The sequence below is a fragment of the Castor canadensis genome, chromosome 13 (genome assembly GCF_047511655.1).
Source record: "Castor canadensis chromosome 13, mCasCan1.hap1v2, whole genome shotgun sequence".
NCBI lineage: Eukaryota > Metazoa > Chordata > Mammalia > Rodentia > Castoridae > Castor > Castor canadensis.
In genome coordinates this window covers 123,122,423-123,144,993 of record NC_133398.1, presented here as the reverse complement: position 1 = coordinate 123,144,993, position 22,571 = coordinate 123,122,423, and the positions used below count along the sequence as shown (strand labels likewise).

General features: G+C 42.1%; 1 long non-coding RNA gene across 2 annotated transcripts in view; it reads left to right on the top strand.

The window, feature by feature from the left end:
- LOC141415584 (uncharacterized) overlaps positions 1 to 22,571 on the top strand; it is a 45,372-nt gene that overhangs the window by 6,263 nt on the left and 16,538 nt on the right. Inside the window, exons 3-5 of one of the 2 annotated variants that reach the window (XR_012440564.1) lie at positions 940 to 1,013; positions 9,005 to 9,088; positions 9,632 to 16,488. This is a non-coding gene — a long non-coding RNA (uncharacterized lncRNA). Of the gene's footprint in view, positions 1 to 939; positions 1,014 to 9,004; positions 9,089 to 9,631; positions 16,489 to 22,571 lie in introns of those variants that run through there. The other variant, XR_012440565.1, reaches the window with a different exon arrangement.

The window sequence follows — 22,571 nt, the reverse complement described above, 5'->3', positions numbered from 1 at the left end:
GCTGTAACAAACCTAAAAATGTGGTAGTGGTCTTGGAATTTGGTGATGGGTAGAGGCCAGAAGAGTTCAGTGGTATGGGCTAGATTTCTGGGCCCTCACCAGAACCACCTGTGGCCCAGAAAGAAAACAGGAGAGCTGCAGACAAGGTCCCAAACTTCCTACTTACATGGCCATGAAAAGATTGTTGGCAGAAATACGGTGGAAATATGCCTGAAAACATGTTCCTCAGGTGGGAATAAGGAACATTTTTGGATAACAGAGGGAAGATTATCTTTGTTACACAGTGGAAAAGCACTTGGATGAATTGTGTTGGTGTCCTAGTTTTTGTGGAAGATAGAACTTGTGAATGGTGAAACTGGATATTTAGCTAAAGGTATTTTTAAGCAAAGTGTTGAAGGTGTGGCCTGTATTCTTTTGACAGCTTATTATAAAACATGAGAAAAGGGAAATGACTTAAAGGTAGAATTGTTCAGTAAAGGTGGCATAACAAAATATTCAATAAATTCTCAGCCTAACCACATTGTACCATATTAAAGAGCACATTCAGGGAAAAACATCAAAGGTATGGCCAAAGAGCCATCTGATAAAGATGGCTCTTTAGTTCAACATCTAAACAAAATCCAGGAGCTATTGCCCAAGACAATTACAGAATGACTCTGAAGGTAACTCAGAAATCATCAGGACTGCCATTCCCAACAGGGTATACCAGTGAACTCGGGGTCACTGCATTCAGCCTCCATTAGGAAAATGACCAGTGGAGCCATGGGGCTGCTGTTAATTTTCCATATTTGGAAACCCTTAAAGCAATCAGAATTCACTGTTTTCTGAAGTGCACATTTCAAAATTTGACAGATTTCAGGACAAACTCAAGAGCTTGTCTCTAGAGAAGGCAATGTGTAAAACCACTGTTGCATTTAAGCTCTGCCTCTGTCCACCTAGTGCTCTGAAGAGAAGACTGTTTGAACTGGAACCAGACATTATCCTGCTGTTTACATGGAATGGACATGAACCATGTGAGTTGAACCACCCTTGCCTGTATCATGCTGTTGGCTCTGTTCAGCACACTCTGAGAGTCCTTGGTAAAGGTAGCTTTCTTCTCTTCTTCATGTCAGCAATCTTGGCAGCCTGGTGTGACCAGCGGTCCCCAAAGACCTTGAACATTGCACATATTGGCTCTTCATCACTCAGACACATCCGACTGGGTGGGGGATGTCAGAGAATCTTATTTCTCTTCCCATTCCAAGCCTGCCTACAGAGGGTCTGCTATAATCCAGGCCGATGACATTCTGAGTGGATTCTTAAGCAGGTATTAAGTGAATTGCACCAAGATCCCCAGTATGTGGAGAACAGAAGTGATGGCAGTACTTTGATGCTTTGATGATAATTTAGGAAGTGGCATGTCGCCCTTGTTATTTTATGGTATGCCTGGAAAAAGAAGCTCAGAAAGCTTCAAGATGTTAAGTAACTTGCCAGGGGCAGGCAGTACTGGGATTAGAAGAGATTAGAAGTCAAGGTCTTTCTGAATCCAAGGTGAAGGCTTTTTCCACAGGCCATACCACTACCTCAGAGGGGTGTTGTGAGTATTAAATGGGTAGTGCCTGATACTTGAGAGATGTTAAGCACATGGTAGCTATGGATAATATTGTAAGAGACTTGACAAATGAAGTTGAGCCCCACTATAGGGCTCAAACTGAGTTGGGCACATTTGCAGATGGAATGGATCAAGGAGGAGCCATCCCCTGCCATCTTCCCTCCTCTCTTTCCTCTTTCCTGTTCTTTCCTCTTAGAGAGACATGATTGCAGAAGATGAGACAGAACCAATGAGGACTGGTGACAAACCAACTAAACTGATTTTTAAATGCAGAGTCCAGAAGGGAATAACTCAGTTTATCCCATTCTTTTGTGTCCTCTCACTGGCCTAATCTAGCCTCTCCCAAGCAATGCCTCAGTAGAGAAGTAGGAGCTAGAATAAAGAAGCAGAGGCCAATGAAAGCTGAAGCACCCAGGCAGTTGGTTGAGAGAGGAGAATCACAGAGACCTTGACCTATGAGGACAGACTTCTGAATTGGAGCTCTAAGACCTCTTTCAGGGCCACATCTATGCTTTGGAAGTTGGTTTCAAATAACTTCGAGGTACAGTGAAATTATGAAGACTCACAAATACTTCTGACTTCTTCTAAAGAATTCACCAACTTAGCTTACATTTGATCATAGCTTTATGAGGACCTTCACCTGGTGACTGATGCTACATTAATTGATGAAAAATGGAAAACACTGACATCTTCTGCCCCTGCGGAGTTGTTGGGGAAATCAAATGTGCTGAGAGTTTTCAGTGTACATTGTCAATAGTGAAGAATTTGTTATGAGGTGTCACATCTGACACAGGGATCCATCCTAGAGTCAGTGCCAAAAGGAAACAAATTTATACCTTCCTTTGGAGACTCCTTAGGGAGGGACTGTGGAATATATTATAGAGCACATGTGGTTTTGTGTAAGGTACACTGTAGATATGTGCATAAATTTACAACGTACAGAGCATTTCACGGAATGTAATCAAGGGTTGCTATGACAGATGGCATGAAAAACTCATGCAGAATATCCAGACATCAGAGCCAAACTCGGTTCTCCAAACTGCTTACTTCTCATAGGCATTGCAGGAACCGACAAGAGGAATGTCACATTCATCCCTCTCTCTCTCTCTCTCTCTCCCTCTCTCTTTCTCTCTCTCCTACTCTCTCTCTACCTCAAGGAAACATAGCTGAATTGGCACAAACCTAATTGGCACTTCACTATAACTATGTGACTTTTGACTTCTGCATATTGTCCCTTAAATCCTCAGTGCACATTTACACAGGGCACACAGGTCTCACACACACACACACACACACACACACACACACACACAGCCCTGGGTTCTGTTGGTAAGAAGGAAGAATGAATGTCAACATTTGAGTGTGAACTTATTTGCAAAGTAATCCTCTATTTACTCCTGAGGAAATACCTGGTTCCAACTATATCTGACTAGTTTGACAGATTAGGCAGCAAGGCAAAAATAAAACAGTAAAAGTGTGATTTAATATCAGATTCATGATTTCTCCATGTTTTTCATGCGTTTGAGTGAGTTGGTTTTGCTTGTTGGCGTAAAGCATCTCAAATGCTTCCTTGAATGTTTCCAACGCATTCTGAAACCCATTTGTTCCTTTTTCCTTCAAATAAATGACCTAAAACAGAGACAGTATGACTTTGTGGCAAATTCCCATGGCTGATTATCACCTCATCTTGAAGGAAAGCTGAGACATGTCTTTTCCTAGGCAAATAAACATCGTCCAGGAGGAGAAAAGAACTCATATCTCCCACTCCAGGGAAAGCTGATAAGACCTTAAAAGGAAATGGCTGATGTGGGGCATGGTAGTGCACGCCTGTAATCCCAGCACTCAGGATGCTGAGGAGGGATGATTGCGAGTTCAAAACAAACCTGAGCTACATAGTGAGACCTTGTCTCAAAATTCTGGAGGGTGGTGGGGGGGAAGGGAAAGGGTTGTGAGAGACTTCACAAAATGACACCTTCAGGCTGGTGCTGGTGTAGTACTATTATCATCTGTCATGAAAGTTACTACAAATCTTGCCAAGTATAACAGGAATTTGTGCTCTTCTAGTCTTATTTTTTGGTAGGACTGGAGTTTGAACTTGGGGCTTTGCATTTGCAAAGCAGGGGCTCTACCACTTGAGCCACACCTCTGTTCTTTTATTGTTTGACTGTGGTTTGTAAACTCTGTGCCTCCTGGTGGGGAAGAAAAAGCTCACAGTTGATGTCTGTGCCATTTGGATGCACCACAGAGAAGGAAGAACTAAGTCTTCTTGGGGAGAGGAAGAGGTTAGGGCCAAATCTCCAAAATATGACACTAGAACCAGGCATGGAAGACCAAGCTGTGCTAACTGTGTGTGTTATCACCTGTGTTCTGATGTTTTCAGATCTGGGTCTTGCTGAATCTGCAGGGTCTGCCCTCCCAGGCTGGCCAATTCCTGGAGACAGTAAAGGACTCACCTGTCAGTGCTTTTTGTTATTTTGTTTATTTTTAAAATGGTATTTTGCTATGTTCAAACTCTCAATCTTTCTGCTTTGGTCTGGGCTTATAAGCATGTACTTCATATCTGCCTTGTGAGTGCTCCTTTCAAAATGCATCAATCAAATGGAACCAATCCATAAGCCATAGCCTTCCACATCACACTCTGGGCCACTATCCACTTGCCCTCATTATTCCAGGGCCAGGTACCAGAAAACTACGTACAGCCCTAGGCCTCTCATTCAAACTAGCAAGCCTAAGCTTGTTTATCCTGCCTTGCCTATTCTTTCCATAGTAAGGGTTGCTACCCGCAGTTCCCCTCTCCCTCTGCCTCCTGACCCACCTGGGTGATTCCCTGCATGGCCCCTGTGGGTGGTGCAACCTCTCCTCTTAGGACCTAAGAATAGTAAGCTATCTTTTCAATGGCAATTGTCTCCTGATCTAATGGGCTCATCATAAGTGGTGCAAGAGAGTGATTTCTTTCCTACTTCACTTGGAATGTCTCAGTTCTTCTAGAATGAGAAAAGAAATGGACTTGAGAGGAGATGGGACTGGGTTTGAATCCTAGCTGTGTTAGTCAGATTTTCACTACTGTGATGAAATACCTTGGACGATCAACTTGTAAGGAAGAAAGGTTTATTTTAGCTTATGGTTTCAGAGGTTGCACTTCATGGTCAGTTGGCCTTTTTGCTTTTGGGCCTGTGGAGAGGCACTGTATCATGGTGGGGAGTACATTATAAAACAATGCTGATCACCTCATGGCAGCAGGAAGCAAAAAGAGCAGAAGGAGCAGAGAATCTGGGGTCCTAATATCCCCATCAAGGGGACATCGCCAGTGACCTAACTGACTTTCACCAGCCCCCACCTTTTAAAGGTTCTGCCACCTCTCAATAGTGCCATAGACTGGAGACCAAGCCTTTAAAGGCACATGGGTCTTACGAGAACATTTCAGATTTAAACTGTAGCACCTGCTTAGCACCCACTGCAAAATGCCCTTGTTGTAGAAGTCTCCATGAAAGATGGACTTGTCAGAACCCCAACACCAGCACCTGGGATCTGGGTCTTCATTCTTGTTAAAGAAAATCAAAGAACATTGAAAATGTCCCAGAGGCCTACCTTCAGAGCTGGGCATGTTGATCTTCTTCTGTCTTCTTCTCTCAATTCCTTGCATCCATTCAATCTGAAGCTCTTTTCCAGCTCCTTAAGACACAGGTGCAATCGGCAGTCCCTCTCCCTGTTGCTCCATGTTCTGTCAGGGTGAGGCCAGCTTGTCTACACCTGCTCTGTGTCACATCTTCCTCTTGGGGGACCACATCTGCAGGACCCGCCCACCTCCAAATCCAGCCTCAGCAAAATGGAAGCAAAAGACTTCAGTATATCTTCTGTCTGCTCTACAATGTCCCTTGTGGGCTGTGAGTCGGAGGGTCTCCATGTCCCTCACCAGGGAGGAGGAAAGCTAGAAAACAGAGGAGATGACAAGGACAGCCTCGCCTTACAAAGAGGGAAATCAGAGGGCTCTGTTGTTCTAGTTGCTGGGAGGAGAAATAGATATTAAAGAACGTTACTTTAAAGTTGCAATCCAGGACTCACTGATAGAGAACTTGACCAGCATGTGTGAAGCTCTGGGTTCAATTCCCAGTACATCCAAAAAAAAGAAAGTCACAACCAAGAAACTAAAGGTCCCTCTGGGAGAAGAGATGGGGAATGAGCTGTTAGTGAGGTGCTCAGCCATAGGAGAGGAAGTAAATGTCAGGTGTCACTGGCATTCTGAGGAAGCCCTTTCCAGAATCCCAGAAAGAAGATCCCTCTTTCTGCAGCCTATTTGTTCTATATTTTTCTCCTTCCTTTCACCAACGGCCAAAGAGCTTGGAGAAGCACTAATCATGGTTCCTGTATCCCAGTTGTGGCAATAAATAGCACAAAGCTAAGAGTCTATAACGCATGTATAATGTGTGCTTTCTAAAGTCAATGTTAGAACCTTTTCCATGTTACAAATTTTTTTTTTTTACTGGATCCCCATTGCTTTCAGAAGAAAATGCAAAGCCTTTTGCCTGACATGTAAGACCTCTTTGAAAAATGCTACCCTACTCTTCCAGTGATACATGGTTTGGGTCTGAGATGTCCTCCAAAGACTCATGTGCTAAAGGCTTGGCTGCCAGTCTGTGGCAGTGCTGGGAGGTGATGGAAGCTTAAGAGGTGAGGCCTAGTGGAAGGAAGTGAGGTCACCAGAGCCTAATCTCAATGGAGATGTTGGGACCCTGGCCCCTTCTTCTCTCTCGCTTTCCTTCTTGCCTGCCATGAGTTGAAGAGATTTCTCCTGCTGTACACGTCCATTATGATGTGCTGCCTTGCCACAAGTCCAAAAGCAATGGGACAAAGTGACTATGGACTGAAACCCCTGAAACCATGGGCCAAATAACCTTACCTCCTCATAAGTTGATTTTTCTAAGGTATTGTGTCACAATGATGAAAAGCTGACTAATATGGGTATATACCCTAACATCTCAGGTATCATTCACAATACCTTACACTGAAGCTTCTCTTATTCCCTGGCCAACTCTTAGACACCTCTTTTTCAAGGACCCCTTGTTTTTGCCTTGGTATCTGCTACTGTCTCTGGAATGCCCTCTCCACCCACATTGGTCAGTCACCTGCTCTGAAGCTGTTCTGTCTTTAGGGACACATAGTAGACTCACACTGTAAACAAAGCTTGGGTCTTTCTTGTCTCTGTTTCTCTGGTGTCCTGCCACCATGACAAGGTACCTACTGGGTGATCATAAACCCCCAACACAAATGGGCCAAGTGAAAATCAGCATATTGGCAGCTCTGTTGGAAAGTTCTCAGCTGGACACTGTAGCTCATGCCTGTAATCCTAGCCACTTGGGAGGCTGAGATCAGGAGGATCTTGGATAGAGGCCAGTGAGGGCAAATAGTTCATGAAGCCCCATCTTTAAAATAACCAGAGAAAAATGAACTGGAGGTGTGACTTAAGCAGTAGAGTGCAGGCTTTGCAAGTGTGGAAGTCTGAGTTCAAACCCCAGTATGGCAAGAAAGGAAGGAAGGGGAGGGAGAGAGAGAAAGGGAAAGTGAGAGGGAGGGAGGGTGAGAGGGAGGGAGAGAAGTAAAAGAGAAAGTTATCTTCAACATCAAGCCACAACACATGTCCCCTTGTAGCACCACAGTGTCTTCTAAATCTATAGGTGAAACCTTTTACTCACAGCCCTTCAGACTTTATGTGGGGGCCCAATATTCTTAGTTCTTTCATGGACCAGGGTCTGAGGAGCACTGGCCAGAAAGAAATCTGCCTCCATCACAGCAGAAGGGTGCCTCATCTCTCTTGCTTTTCTGCACACTGGATAGCAGGTATGCCTATCAACATGGGTGCAGTTCTGGCAAACTTAGACCATCTCCAGGCACTGTTCGTAGAAAGTATGGGAGCAGGAGAATATCAAAACTGGGGGTGTAAGCAGCACCCTGCACAGGGTGCAGGTCAACACCACACCCAGCACCTCCACAGCCATCAGCTGTACACAGGCACCCTAGACTTCTGGAACTGTCATGGAATCCCACTCCTAGAGCCAGGTCACAATAGATCCATGGCCAGACTTTCTTCGGGATGGAAGAAGTCAGGAAGTCAGGACATGTCAGGGAGCCAGTGCCCAAATCCAGTTCACCACTCCTTTCTATACAGCTCAGGAGCCAGGCACTGCTCCTGCATTTTTAAGAGATTGTGAAAACAAGCAGAAAAGCCCCCACAAGGTCAAGGATATGCAACAGAAACCATCTGTGGTCCACAAAGTCTACAATATTTACTTGCTGGCTTTTTACAGAAAGTTTGTGGTCCTTTGTAATTTAGAAGATAAACATTCCTGGAATTCAGCCCCTCTTGTGTACAGTCATTTCCATGTAAGTAGTTAGCAGGGAAAAGGGAACATTCAGAATAGGGATAGGACTCCAGGCTCCATTCTCATCCCATCATCTGTTGGCTGGACCATCTTGGGATAGGAGCCTCCAGCTGTTCTTTGTGTTTTTACACCCAGGGTCTGCTGAGCTAAGTCATCATCTTGGATCCCTACTGTTCCACAATTCTGTACATATATGGTCTCTGGCTTGTTACTTTATCTTACTAATTCATTCTGTATTTCTCATCTCCTGGAAGATCATTGAACTCTAGCATCTGTCTTATGATCAAGAAATCATGACACTATTCACAATAGCCGTATTATGGAATCTATCTGTCAATAGATGGAAGGATAAAGAAAATGTGGTCTATATTCACAATGGAATATTATTCAACCATAAAGAAGGATCGAATCATCGATCCTGATGAACTGGAGATCATCAGGTTAAGCAAAATATGCCAGACTCAGACATATATCACGTTTTTCTCTTATGCAGAATCTAGATTTATTTTTTTATTTTTAACTTTTTGGGTTTGAACTGAAGGTCTTTGGGTTGTCAGGAAAGCACTCTGCCACTTGAGTGGCACACCCAGCTTTTTGTTTTCCCTTTTTTTTTGAATAGGGTTTTGTCTTTATGCTCAGGTCAGCCTGACTATGATCCTCCTATTTACCCTTCCCAGGTAACTGGAATGACAGGTGTGCCCTACTGCATCCATCTTTTCATGGTTGATATGGGGGTCTAGTGGGCTTTTTGCCCTGGGTGGCCTGGACCACAATTGTGGTCCTCCCTATCTTTGCATCCCAAGTTACTAGGGTTACAAGCATGAGCCACCATGCCTGGCTCAGAATCTAGATTTAAAAAAGAAAAGGAAAGACAAGAAAATAGTTGAAAAGAGAAGAGAACCAGTGGAGGGGGAGGAGGGAGACAAGAGAAGGCAATGGGGGGGAGTATGATCAAAATCCATCATATACATGCTTGAAAATCATAGTGAAACCCATTATTTTGTACAATTAATATATACTTTTTTTTTTTTAAAAGAAGGAAATCTCTCAAGGTCTGCAGAGTCCAACCCATCAGTGAGTTGCTGAAAGAATCCTGGAACCAGCTTGCTGGAAACTTACTGTAAGTAAGGACGGGCAGCTTTCAGATATAAGCCACTATCAGTTGGCAGTGCTACTGCTAGCTTGTGGCTCATGCAACTCTTCCTGGAGGACTTGGCACTGAGGCTGAGGCTTGAAGGTTGGGTAGCATTTGGACATGCGAATGTGAAGGAGTGGGCAGAGGAGAGGTGAATTCCAGAAAAAGAATCACTGGGGTTTAAGGCATGGAGCAGGACAGCAGGGGAGAAAGGATCAGACAGTGAGTGGCTAGGTTTAACAGCGTGAGCTGTTTCCCAGGCACACGGAGAACACAGGGCATCATTGATGGTGTGCAGGAAAGAGTTGGGTGCTGGGGACTGCACTAGGAGCTGATGGCAGCTCCAAAGACCTGCAAAGAGAGGGCAAGCATGGGTCAAAGATGGATTCAAACCCTGGATGACTGTGAACAAAAACCTCTTTACAGAAGCATAGATTCTAGGAGCGGGACTTGCTGTGAGCCCAGGCTCGCATCTGCATGGCCAGTGGCCATGGTCTATAACATCCACCTCTGTACTCTATTTCCCAGCCTCCCTGGGGTTCTTTGCCCAGTCTGGTCCTGGCACACAGAGAAGCAGGCTGCAAGTTAACTCTGGCATCCTCAGCACTCCGCTGAGGATCTTCATACCTGAAGAGAGGTGCCTAGCAGGTCATCATGGAAGTTAAAAAAGGAACCAGCATTTGTTGGCTAAGCCACTGATACTTAGGAATGGACCTGTTATTGCTTAGCTCGGGGCTTCTCAAACCGTCTATGTTAAGGGATCTTTTATTTATTTTTAAAATTCTAGTATAGCCAGATCAATGCTTTTTTAAAATGAAATAAAAATAAATTGCCAGAAAAAAAAATTTTTTAAATAACATCCATAATACAAACCTAACTTTTAAAATTCTGTAAAAAAAATTTTATTAGCATATGATAGTTGTACAGGGGGATTCATTGTGACATTTACATATATACTTACAATGTATCTTAACTGGGTTTGCCTCCTCCATCATTCTCCCACATACCCCCCTTTAGAACAATTTCAACAGGTGTCATTATTCTATTTTTTACATGAATACAAAGTTCATCATATTTGCCCTCCTCACTCTTTCTGCTTCCCCTTGCCCCACCCACTGGTACTCTCCCCTAGGAAGGACTTGCTTTACCTTTCTGTCCTACGTGTTTTTTAGGAGTATATGGATTATTCAAGGGAGGGATCACTCACTCTGGTATTTCATATATATATAGTGCTTTAGTCAGATTCCCCCCTTTACTTACTCTTTCTATCACCCTGCTCCCCTAATATTCAACAGTTTTCAGAATACAAACCAACTTTTAAATTAGTCATCAGATTTTGTCAGATTGATGCAAAGCTTCCAAATCCTCACTTTCATTTTCTGTGCCCCACTTTCTAAGTGGAGATCACTCTTGGAGCTGTGATGGCCTGTCACAGCTTGTCCCACCCCTGCTCCCTCCTGTCAGGCCACTGTGCATGGGAGCACCAACAGAGGGCCAAAAGATTTGGCTTGGGCTCTGCTCCTGGTCATCCCAAATGAGCCCAAATGTGTGTTTGCCCCATGGAGAGGTATGGATTGCACTTTTTTTCCCCTTTGAGACTGGGTATTGCTATGTAGCCCAGGCTGGCCTCAAACTCATAATCCTCCTGCCTTAGCCTCCTGAGTGCTAGCATTACAGGCATGTACTACCATGCCCAGCTGGACTGTACATTTTAAGAGGTGACTGAAAAATTGTGACTGAAGATCTAGAGACAATTGGGGGTTATTTTTGAACTCTTATTGGATGCTGTGTGTTGCACTCAGCATTCTGCACACATCACCCCACTTAATCCTACGACAATCATGTGGGGCAAGCACTGCCTCTTTCTTTCATTTAAAAAAATACTGGTAAAATAAACATAACATAAAATTGAGTAAGTCTTATTCCATTGCAAGATGCCAGGACTGTGGTCCTGACTGCAGGGGACAAGCTGGGCTCTGGCTGGAGTCCATTTTGGTACCTGTCAAGCAAAGCCAGGGAGATCTTGGGATTTGAAGTGGGGAATGGATGAGCTGAGTATGTGCCCTTTAGAGAGGCTGCGGGGAGAGCAGAGAGAAGTAGAAAGAGATCCTGAGGCCAGCTGAGGGCATGGGGATCAGAGTCAAAGATGAAAGATACCTACCCCAGAATCTATGAATGAAGTAGATAGCCAGCCTACCTTACTTCCTTAGAGTCAAGAGAGATCCCAAATTAGAGGACAGGTCTCTGAACTCCTGGACCCTGTTTACCAGGATGCCTGTGGTCATTGTGGAATGGGGGTGGCCCGGCTGTCAGTCCATAGTCTGGCTGGTGAACAGCCTAGGGAAGACTGGCCTCTGGGAACAGTGGAGACTCTAAGGATATATACACATGCTCTAGCCCTGCGCACAGGGAGCACAGAGGAGCCTGGGGGAAGGGGAGCAGAACGCCTAGCCCAGCATCTAGAGCTGCACTGGCCCCTGAACTTTGGTGCAATCTTGGGGGCCTGGGATGACTGAGACAAGGTATTTCACCAGCCTGGAGGAAGATGGAAGCTTGGGGTCAACACTGGGTTGATTTAAAGACAGTAAAGATATGTAATATTTCTTGCTTACCTGTGTCTGTGGGTTTGAAAACAATCTTGGAGCTGTGGTCCTTGAAAAGGGTCACTAAAATAACCTGCTCTGTCCAACTTTGTTTCTGCCTCAGCTTATGGTGCTGCAACCCAGAATTATTTGCTCTTCTTTTTTTTTTTATTTCTTTTTGGTGGTACTGGGGTTTGAACTCAGGGCCACACACTTGCTAGGCAGGCACAATACTGCTTGAGCCATTCCACCAGCATTTTTTTTGTGTGTATGTTGTGTATTTTTGAGATAGGGTCTTTATTTTTGCCCTGGCTGACTTTGAACAGTGATCCTCCTGATCTCTGCCTCCTAAGTAGCTAGGATTATAGGCATGAGCCACCAGCACCTGACCTTATTTACTGTTCTCGGAACAAAAGAACAGAAATTTTTGTTTGTCCACATTTGCCACTGCTTTGCAAAGCTGAGCTCAAGTGTCTCCTCCCCTGGGTTCTTCCTTTAACTTTCCAAAGTAGTTGTGGCCCCACGGGACTTAGCCTGTTCCATGGTAAGGAATTGTCCTGCCTGGGCTACAGTCTATTCCCAGGTTCACCTCTTTCTTCCCTGTGGGCTATTCAAGGGCACCCAGTGGTTACTGTGTCCCTAACTGAGTGGGGGGGGACAGGTGGGTGCCAAAATTGCTCCAAGTGAAGTGAAGGACAAAATAAGGGAGCCAGAGGCAAAGAATTCAGATGGCCCCCTATTTCATACAAATCTCTCATTTATGGCCCCAATTCAGGCCTTTCTAAAGTACCATTTCTCATTAGCCTGAGGTTTATTTTGCACGTGGGAATTCTCCATGACTCAGTTTCTGGGCCATGGCCAGGAGGCGTTGTGTCAGAATTCCTGCAGAGGAGGCTTCTGAACGCCTTGGCCTGGCCTCCCTCTCTGTCCAGTGTTAGGCAGTGAGGCAGCAGCCTCTCCTCATCTTTACTGAAATGCACATTTCTGCACCTTCAAATTCATTCATCAGTGATGACTGTCAATATTTTCAATTGTTGACCAAAGAACTCATGTGGCTAGAACAGTTACATCTCCTCTGTAACTTTTAGATCTAGAAAGCAGGAAGCCAAACATCTGGTAATAGAGGTTGTGTTCCTGAATGGGCGGTGGCCAAAAAAAAACAAAAAAGAAAAAAAATGCATTAGTCAGAGTCTAGAAAAATAGTGCTTTATTTACACCAAGTAATATTTAGAGACTGAACTGAGGAGCCGGGAATGTAAGACATCTGTTACAATGCAGACTTTTCCCAAACTCAGTCCTTCATAAACTCTCAGGGGAAAAAACCCAACATTTTAAGTAAGAAATAAATTTCAGTTCATTTAAAGATATTTCAGGGAGTACAAAACTCCTAATGAAAAAATATTACAACTCATAGAGGTTCACGGAAGATTCAACAGACGACAGAGCAGTTGTGAGCTAGACATATGTTTTAACTTTGAAAAATAATGCAGTGAATTTGTGTCAGAAAATTCAAATACTACAGTCAAAGCCCAAGTTCCTCATCTCAAGCCCCATACCGTGACCACTTAAATGTTCCTCCTTCCAGGATGTGTTTCTTCCTTCTTTACAAATATACTTTAACAGCTTTATTGAAGTTAAAATTGACATACAGCATTTGAAGTAGAGAATTTGTTAAGTTTTTGTTTTTTATTAGTATTACTTCCATGGTGCCAGGGATTGAATCCAGAGCCTGGCAAGCTAAGCATGTTCTCTTACCACTGAGCTACATCTCCAGCCCCAATGTGGTAAAAGCTTTGACTTCTGGATACACGGATGAAGCCAATACCACAATTAGTATAGTGAATGTCTCTATCAGTGTAAAAGTTTCCTGAGGTCTTCCTAAGACCTCCCTCCTACCCCTCTCCCCACCCAGGCAACCATACATCTGCCTTCTGTTACCACAGAGGACTACATTAACCAGAGTTTTATAGAAATGGAATCATATAGCATGCACTTTTTGGTGGGGGGGGGGGGGCTTGGCTTCTTTCATTTGGTATAATCATGTTGAGATTCATCTTGCTGTGTGTATCAACAGCTTATTCCTTTTTAATTGCTGAACAGTATTCCCCAAACAGGTATTCCACTTGCTTATGCATTTACCTGTTCACGGACATTTAGTGTGTTTCTCATTTTTCTAGTTGCTATTAAGTACTCATGTTCAAGTCTCTGTAGGGATATATTCCTGTTGGTTAATCACCTAGGAGTATGTTTAACTTTGTAGGGTGTTGCCAAACTTTTCCAAAGTGAGCGGGCCATTGTATATCCCTGCTGGCAGTATATGACTTTCAGTTTCTTTACATACTCACCAACACTTGCTATGTATTTTATTTCATTTTTATTTAGCATACCTTAATAGTGCAAGGGGTTTCATTGTGATAATTCCGTTGATGCTTACAGTGTACTTTGAATAAGTTTATCCCTCTATTATATTCCCTTAACTTCCCACCCTCCTTCCCCACCCCACTTTTGTGAGCAGTGTTTGATGGATTTCTTTATGCTTTCTCTGTGTGTGCATGTGTGTGTGTGTGTGTGATAACCTTCTATCCTATTCATCCTCTAGCACCCTCTCCTTTTCCCATCCCCCTCCCACAGATCCTCCCAGAAAGTCCCCATTTTACACTCACATCCCATCATCATTGTAATCACCACCACCATCACCACCATCATTGTAAGGGCCTGAGTGAGAACTCATGGTATTTGGGTTTTTGAGCTTGACTTCTCTCACTTGAGCTTTTAAATTTGAGCTATTTAAAGGTGTGCATGCTATCCCATTAGTTCTAATTTGCATTTCACTAATGACTAATGATACTTAGCATCTTTGCATGTGCTTATTTTCCAGCTCTATATTTTGGTGGTCTAGTCAAACCTTTTATGTCTTTAGAAGTTTGCTTTTTTTTCTTATTGTTCAGTTTTGAGAGATTTTTATATAGCTTGGATGCAAATATGTCCTTTATCAGATATATGCTTTGCAAAGATTCCTCCCCAGCCTGCCACTCATCTTTTCATTCTCTTATCAGTGTCTTCTGAAAAGCAGAGGTTTTAATTTTTGATATAGTCTAATTTACCAACCTGCTCCTTTAAGAACAATACTTTGGATGTTGTATGTAACCAATCTCTGGCTAACCCAAAGTCACACATGTTTGCCTTTTTTGTTTTCTTCTAGAATTTTGGCTTTAGATTTTTTTTTTAACATTTAAGTCTATGATCCATTTTGAATTGATTTTCTTGTGATGTCAGAAATGAATTCAAATTCTTTTTTTTTTTTTTGCATAGGAATGTGCAGTTATCCCAACCCCATTGTTGAAAGACTATGTTTTCTCCACTGCCTTGCCTCTGCATCTTTATCGAAAACCAGGTGCCCATATATGTGTGGGTCTGTCTCTAAACTCTGGTCAGTTCCATTCATCTCTGTGTTTATATTTATGCCAATACTTTATAATAGTTTTGTGGCTTTACAATAGCTTTTGAAAGCAGGTAGTGTTAAGGCTTCCAGCTTTTATTTTTCCAAAGTTGTCATGGCTGTTCTAGGTCCGTTGTCTTCCCAAGTGAATTTTAGAATCAACTTGTCAATTTCTAGAAGAAAAGCCTACTGGGATTTTGATTAGCACTGCTGTAAAATATCCTTTGAGGGGTGGCATTTTAATAATCTTGAGTCCTCTGACTCACAGACAAGGTGTATCACTCCATTTTAGTTAAAGTCAGTTTATTTCCTCTAGGCACTATTTTGTAGCTTTCTGTATGCAGGTAAAGTGAGCTGAATCATGTACTTTACTAAAAGACATGTCCCTATACTAAGGGCCTGAGAATGTGACCTTATTTGGAAAGAAAAAGTCTCTGCAGATGTCATTAAGGATATTAAAATGAAGTGATCATCCTGGATTATCTAGACAGGCCCTAAATCCATGAATGATTACTCTTACGAGACACACAGGGAGAGAGGGGGAGAGGGAAATGATGTGAAGATGGAAGCAAAGATCATCAAAAACACCACCAACAACAGGTGTTGGCGAGGATGTGGGGAAAAAGGGACCCTCTTAACACTGCTGGTGGGAATGCAAACTAGTGCATCCTCTCTGGAAAACAATATGGAGGCTTCTTAAAAATCTAAACATAGATCTGCCATATGATCCAGCAATTCCACTCCTGGGGATATACCCAAAGGAATGCGACTCAGGTTACTCCAGAGGCACCTGCACACCCATGTTTATTGCAGCACTATTCACAATAGCCAAGTTATGGAAACAACCAAGATGCCCCACTACTGACGAATGGATTAAGAAAATGTGGTATCTATACACAATGGAGTTTTATGCAGCCATGAAGAAGAATGAAATCTTATCATTCTCAAGTAAATGGATGGAACTGGAGAACATCATTCTGAGCAAGGTTAGCCAGGCTCAGAAAACCAAAAATCGTATGTTCTCCCTCATATGTGGACTTTAGATCTAGGGCAAATGCAGCAGTGTTGTTGGATTTGGGTCACATGCTAAGGAGAGAGCACATACAGGAGATATGGGGATAGGCAGGAAACCTAAAACTTGAAAGTGTTTGATGTCCCCACTGCAGAGGAGCTAATACAGTAACCTTAAAACGACAGAGGTCAATATGGCGAGGTGATTGGGAAGTAGTGAAGAGGTCAGGTAGAGATGAATGAATTCAGGTTGTAATACACGTGTGCATGGAAGGAATGGAATCTCTGTATAGCTATCCTTATCTCAACTAGCAAAAACGCTTTGTCTTTCTTATTATTGCTTATGTCTACTCTTCAACAAAATTGGAGAAGAGGGCAGAACAGGTTCTGCCTGGAAGCTGGGGAGGGGGTGGTGAACAGAGGGCGGGGGCAGGGGAGAGAAATGGCCCCAACAATGTATGCACATATGAATATATGAATAAAGAAAAAAAACCACTGAAGGTGTGGAACCCTAGTCCGTCTGACTTGAAAAAAAAAAAAAGGAAGCAAAGACTGGAATGATGCAATGTTTTGGCTATAAGACAAAAATCACCAAAGCCTGTCTAGTGCCAACAGAAGGTAAAAGAGCATGGAACAGATGCTTCCCTAGTGCATTTTGAAAGACCTCAGCCCTCCCAACACCTTGATGTCACACGTCGGAACGCCACAACAGTGAGAGTATAGATTTCCATTATTTTAAGTCACCAAGTTTGGTCACCTTAGGAGTTAATACGACATGTCTGTCATATTTTCTGGCAGTTTTATTTCCTAGTGTTTCACCTTTTTTGGTGGTGAATGATACAGTTTTTAAGTTTACATCTGGATTGCTAGATATATAATTGAAAATCATGGTGGTACCCACCTGGAATTCCAGCACTCAGGAGGCTGAGGCAGGAGGATCACGAATGCAAGGTCAGCCTGAGCTACATAATGATACTGCCTCAAAGAAGCAGAAAAATACAATAGATTTTTCTAAAATGATATTACATCTCTCCATTTGCTAAACTCATTTCTTAGTTCTGGTAGTTTCTGTAGACTCCATTGGATTTTCTTTTTTTTTTTTTTCCTTTCTTTCTTTTAGAGACAGAGTCTCACTATGTAGCCCAGGCTGGCCCAGAACTCGCCATCCTTGGTTTTTCCATCTCCCGAACACCAGGATTACAGGCATGCATGACTGCGCCATGCCAGGCTCCATCAGGTTTTTTTACACAGGCACTCATGTCTGAGCATAAAATGTTTTTACTTTCTGCTTTCCATGACTTCATTTCATTTTGTTGCCCAAATGCACAAGGAAGAGTCTGCACTGCAGTGTCAAGTAGGAGAGGTTGAAGTATAGTCACTTGATTTGCTCCTGGTGCTATGGGGCCAGCACTCAGGAATCTGTCATTACGTAGGGTGGTACTCTTGCAAATGCTCTTTACTAGGTTGAGGACATTCCTTCCTCTGAATACTTTTTTCTCTTGTCAAGAATGCCTGTCGGGTTTTATCAAGTGCTTTTTCTCTGTCTTTTAAGATGATAACCATTTCTCTTTTCCTGCATAACAGCTGCAGGTTGCCGGCGTTTTCTGCCTTGTGCACCTTGTTCCTCTCTGGACTTTGTCCCATCAACTGGAGCTGCTTGATCTCAGCTCCTTCTCCCTAACACAGGGAAGTGCCATGCTCTGCCTCAGTTCCCTCCCCCTTTGTTACTGTCTGGGGACTCTCTCAAGGCAGAAAGCTGTAGCATTTGGGCCCTTTACAAGGGTTCTTACATCCTCTCTCTCAAGGAGGCCTTTTGTTGCCCGAGGACCAGAGTCTTAAATACTGTTGTTGGTGGTGGTGGTGATACTGTGTGTGTGTCTGAATTTAATTGTACAGGAGAGAGGTAACTCTGGTCCCTGATACTTCATTTTGGATGGAAGAGGAGTCATATATAGTTTGTGTAAGTTAAAAAAACACGTTATACATATTGCTTTTCAAAGTTTTGTACTAAGTATAGAGAAAATCAAATAATAAATCCCCACATATTCCACCTAGCTTCACAATGAATAATTTATGACAAGTCTTGTTTCATCTGTAACTCTGTTCACTTTTCTATTTTCAGATCTTAAGGGGACACTTTTTCAGCTACTAGGTAATTTTTTAAACAATTGGAGACATTGTATCATTTGTGAATAAACACCTCAGTTTGTATCTCTAAAATATATGACTCTTTTAAAAACAAAAAGACCATACTTCCTTGATATCATCATATAATCTAGCTGTTACTACCATCACTATGCTATCATAGGTCATTCATGTCAGGATCTGAACCAGGTCCACACACTGTATTTGGCAGTCAGGCGTTTTTTAATCTAGAGATTCCTCTCTTAATTTCTTCCTTGCTATTTATTGAGGAAAACAGGTCCTTTGCCCTGTATGGTTTCCTAGAGAATGGATATTCTGGTGGCATCAACATGATTGCCACACTTATAGTTAGATGTGATTCAGGATCTGGTTTTTGACAAATATTTCAGAGATTGTGGTGTATAGTGCCATCAGGAATTTATAATGTCTTATTGTCCCTCTTTTATGCTGATTTCCAGTAGCATCCTGGGCACATCTGTACCATTGTATAGTCACACACCTTGCATTAAGTCAGCTCAGGCTGCCAGAACAGAATACCACAAACTTAAAGAACAGAAATTTATTTTCTCACAGTTGTAGAGACTGGAAGTCCAAGATCAAGGTTCAGCAGTGTTGGTTCCTGCAGAGGGCTCTTTTCCTGGCTAGGAGACACTTGCCTTCTTGCTGTGTCCTCATATTGGTGGAGAAGGGGCTCTGCTGTCTTCTTCTCAGAACAGCACGAGCCCTATCGACTTTCATCCCCATGACCTAGCTGACCTCTGTCACATCTTCATAGGGCCCATCTCCAAATATATCGCATTAGAGGAGGGTTGGGTTGCGGTATGTGAATTGCAGGGGAGGCACACCTTAAACCTGTCATTCTTAAAACTAATTTTTTTATAATCATTTTAGGTTAACAGAAAAGGTGCCAAGGTAATGCAGAGCATTCCTGTATTCCTGTTTTCCTGTTGTTAGCATTCTACATCACCATGGTATCTTTGTCACAACTAAGAAAAAAAAAACCACTTGGTACTCCACTTGGTACACTGTGATTAACTAAAGTCAAGACTTTATTTAGATTTCACAAATTTTTCCTCAATGTCTATTTCTTATTTGCAGATCCAATCCAGGGTGCCATGCTACATTTAGTCATCATGTCTCCATAGCCACCTCTGGTCTACAACCTTTTCTCAGACTTCCCTTGTCCTTGACCTGAGCCAGGCGCTGGTGGCTCACACCCATAATCCTAGCTACTTGGGAGGCTGAGATCCAGAGGACTGTGGTTCAAGGCCAGCCCAGAGAAATAGTTCATGAGACCCCATCTCCAAAAATAACCAGAGCAAAATGGACTGGAGGTGTGGCTCAAGAAGTAAAACTCCTGCTTTGCCAGTGCGAAGCTCTTGAGTTCAAACACCAGTTCCAGCCAAGAAAAAAAATTTTACTCCCTTATCCTTGATCGTCTTCCTGGTTTTAAACACTTCCCAATGGTATATATATATATATATATTGGTTGTTGTTTTGTTTTTTTCAGAATGTCTCTTAGTTTGGGTTTGCCTAATATTTTTCTCATATTCAGGGGTTGTGGGCTTTCAGGAGGAAGAGCATAGAGCTACAGAGTCATCACATCAGGTCATGGACACATGCTGCCATCATAACATATCACCGATGTTAACTTTAATCACGTCAGGTTTTTTTAAACAATAAAACGATTCCTCATTCCTGCTCTCTTCCATCTGTTGCTTTATGACAGCGACATTAATAAAGCATTACAGCGAGTTATTAAATAAGTTGAGAGAGGAGAATCTATATAAATTAATTTGGAATACTTCTGTACAGATTTGTTTCGTCTCCCCAACTTATTTCTTATTCAGTTATCTATTTATGTTGGCATAGGTTCATGGATATTTATTTTATGCTTCTTTGTATAACTCATGCACCACAGAAGATCAAGTGACCAAGACTTGACCTGCAGGAAGGACTAAGTGGAAAATATCCCCTAAGTTATTTTATATTCATACGAGTTTGTAGTCCTTACATATAAAGATAGCATAGGCTTGATCTAAAATTCTTTTCCCATTTCTGAAAAGAAATACTGTTGATTTTTGATGAGAACCACATTGAACTATAGATCACTCTGGGTAAATATGAATCTTAATGAGAAACTCTTAAGTCATGGTCTTCTGGCATGGTGCTGCTTGTGAAAAGTCTGGTGCCAATCTGGCTTCATTTCTTGGTCATTTTATCTGATTGTCCAAAGGAGTTTTTCTTTTCCCTTTAAAACCCAACAGCTTTCCTAGCATTGTTTTCCTTGGTAGTCAGGTGGGATGATTTTCCCATGTAAATGGAAGACTTTTCAGAATATAGTTTTAAGTCTTGTTTTATTAAACAAGAATTGTTTTTGCGTTAGTGTTAAAAATATTTTTCCATTCTTTTTCTTTCTTTTTTTCTTTTTTGTTGCGTTACTGTGGTTTGAACTCAGGGCTTCACACTTGCTAGGCAGGTGCTCTACCACTTGAGCCACTTCACCAGCCTTTTTGGTGATGGGTATTTTCAACATAGGGTTTTGTGAACTATTTGCCCCAGGCTGGCTTCGAACCTCAATCCTCCTGATCTCTGCCTCCTGAGTAGCTAGGATGACAGGCATGAGCCACTGATGCCCAGCACAAAAGGCATTCTTTTAAGTGATTTGTTTTTATTTTGGAATATATAGTGGTTTTTCCTAAAGATATTTACGTTAACATTTCCAGAGTGGGTTTATTATATTCTTTTTAAATGAATTATTTTAGACATGTTTTAGTTTCTAATATATAATTATCAATAGATATAATACACATAAGCAAAACTTCTTTGAGGAACTTGATAGTTTTTAGAAGAGCAAAAGGGTACTGAGACAAAATTAGGACTACAGCAGTAGGAACCATTGTAGAGTGTGTGTGTGTGTGTGTGTGTGTGTGTGTGTGTGTGTGTTTCTGTTCTATGTCCTTGCTGACTTCCTGTCTAGCACTCAGTGGTAAGTGCTCTACCACTGAGCTACATCTCCAGCCCTCTGTCTACCATTTCTATCAACTTCTAAGAGTGGAGTGTTAGTGGCCTCTACTATAATTGTACACTTATCTGTTTCTCCTTTCAGTGACACCCATTTTTGCTTCATTTATTTTGAAGCTTCTATTATGTGCTGTGTATATAGGATTGTTATGTGTCCCTGGTAGGGCAGCCTCATTTTTTTTTTTTTATCATTGTGCAGTGTCTAGTAATTTTCTTTGCTCTTAATTCAGTTTATCTGATATTAACACCTGCTTTTAAAAATTAATGTATTCATGATATATCCTTTTCTACCCTCTTACTTTTAACCTCCCATTACATTGTTTTTGTGAGTACGTTGTTAATCGTGTCAAAATTCATTTTGTCAAGCTGCCGCTTAGGCCACTTGAATTTAAGTTAGTTATTGGATGGTGGAGCTTAGGTCAGCCATTGTATTATTTGTATTCTGCTTGCTTTCTGTGTTTCTCGTCCTGTTTCTTCCTTTCCTGTGGGTTATTTATTTTCAAAAAACTCCACCCCAGTATATTTTGTTTTGTTTTAATTTTTTTATTTTATTATTCCTATGTGCATACAAGGCTTGGGTCATTTCTCCCCCCTGCCCCCACCCCCTCCCTTACCACCCACCCCACCCCCTCCCTCTCCCCCCTACCCCCTCAATACCCAGCAGAAACTATTTTGCCCTTACTTCTAATTTTGTTGTAGCGAGAGTATAAGCAATAATAGGAAGGAACAAGGGTTTTTGCTGGTTGAGATAAGGATAGCTATACAGGGCATTGACTCACATTGATTTCCTGTGCATGTGTGTTACCTTCTAGGTTAATTCTTCTTGATCTCACCTTTTCTCTAGTTCCTGGTCCCCTTCCCCTATTGGCCTCAGTTGCTTTTAAGGTATCATATTTTGGTTTTTGAGTACATCACTTTGTGTAGTTTTCCTAGTGATTATTCTAGGTTTTACATATAGTCAAGTGTCACTTAGCACAGTCTATTGGTCTTGATGTTTTATAATTTTTAATTAAAGTGCTAGTTCTTTAGCAAAATTGGCTTAGGTATTTCATCTATATACCTTAAAAGCCATCAGATATTGTTATAATTTTTAATTCAACCATTAAATACAACTTAATATTATACTTATTATGAGGACAGACATTACATTTACTCACCCCAATATTCTTTTTCCTTTCTGAAGTTCCAAGTCTTCTTCTGATACTACTTGCTTTTGTTTAGAGAATCCTTTTAGCCATTCTTTGATCAGGAATTCTCTTATGAACAT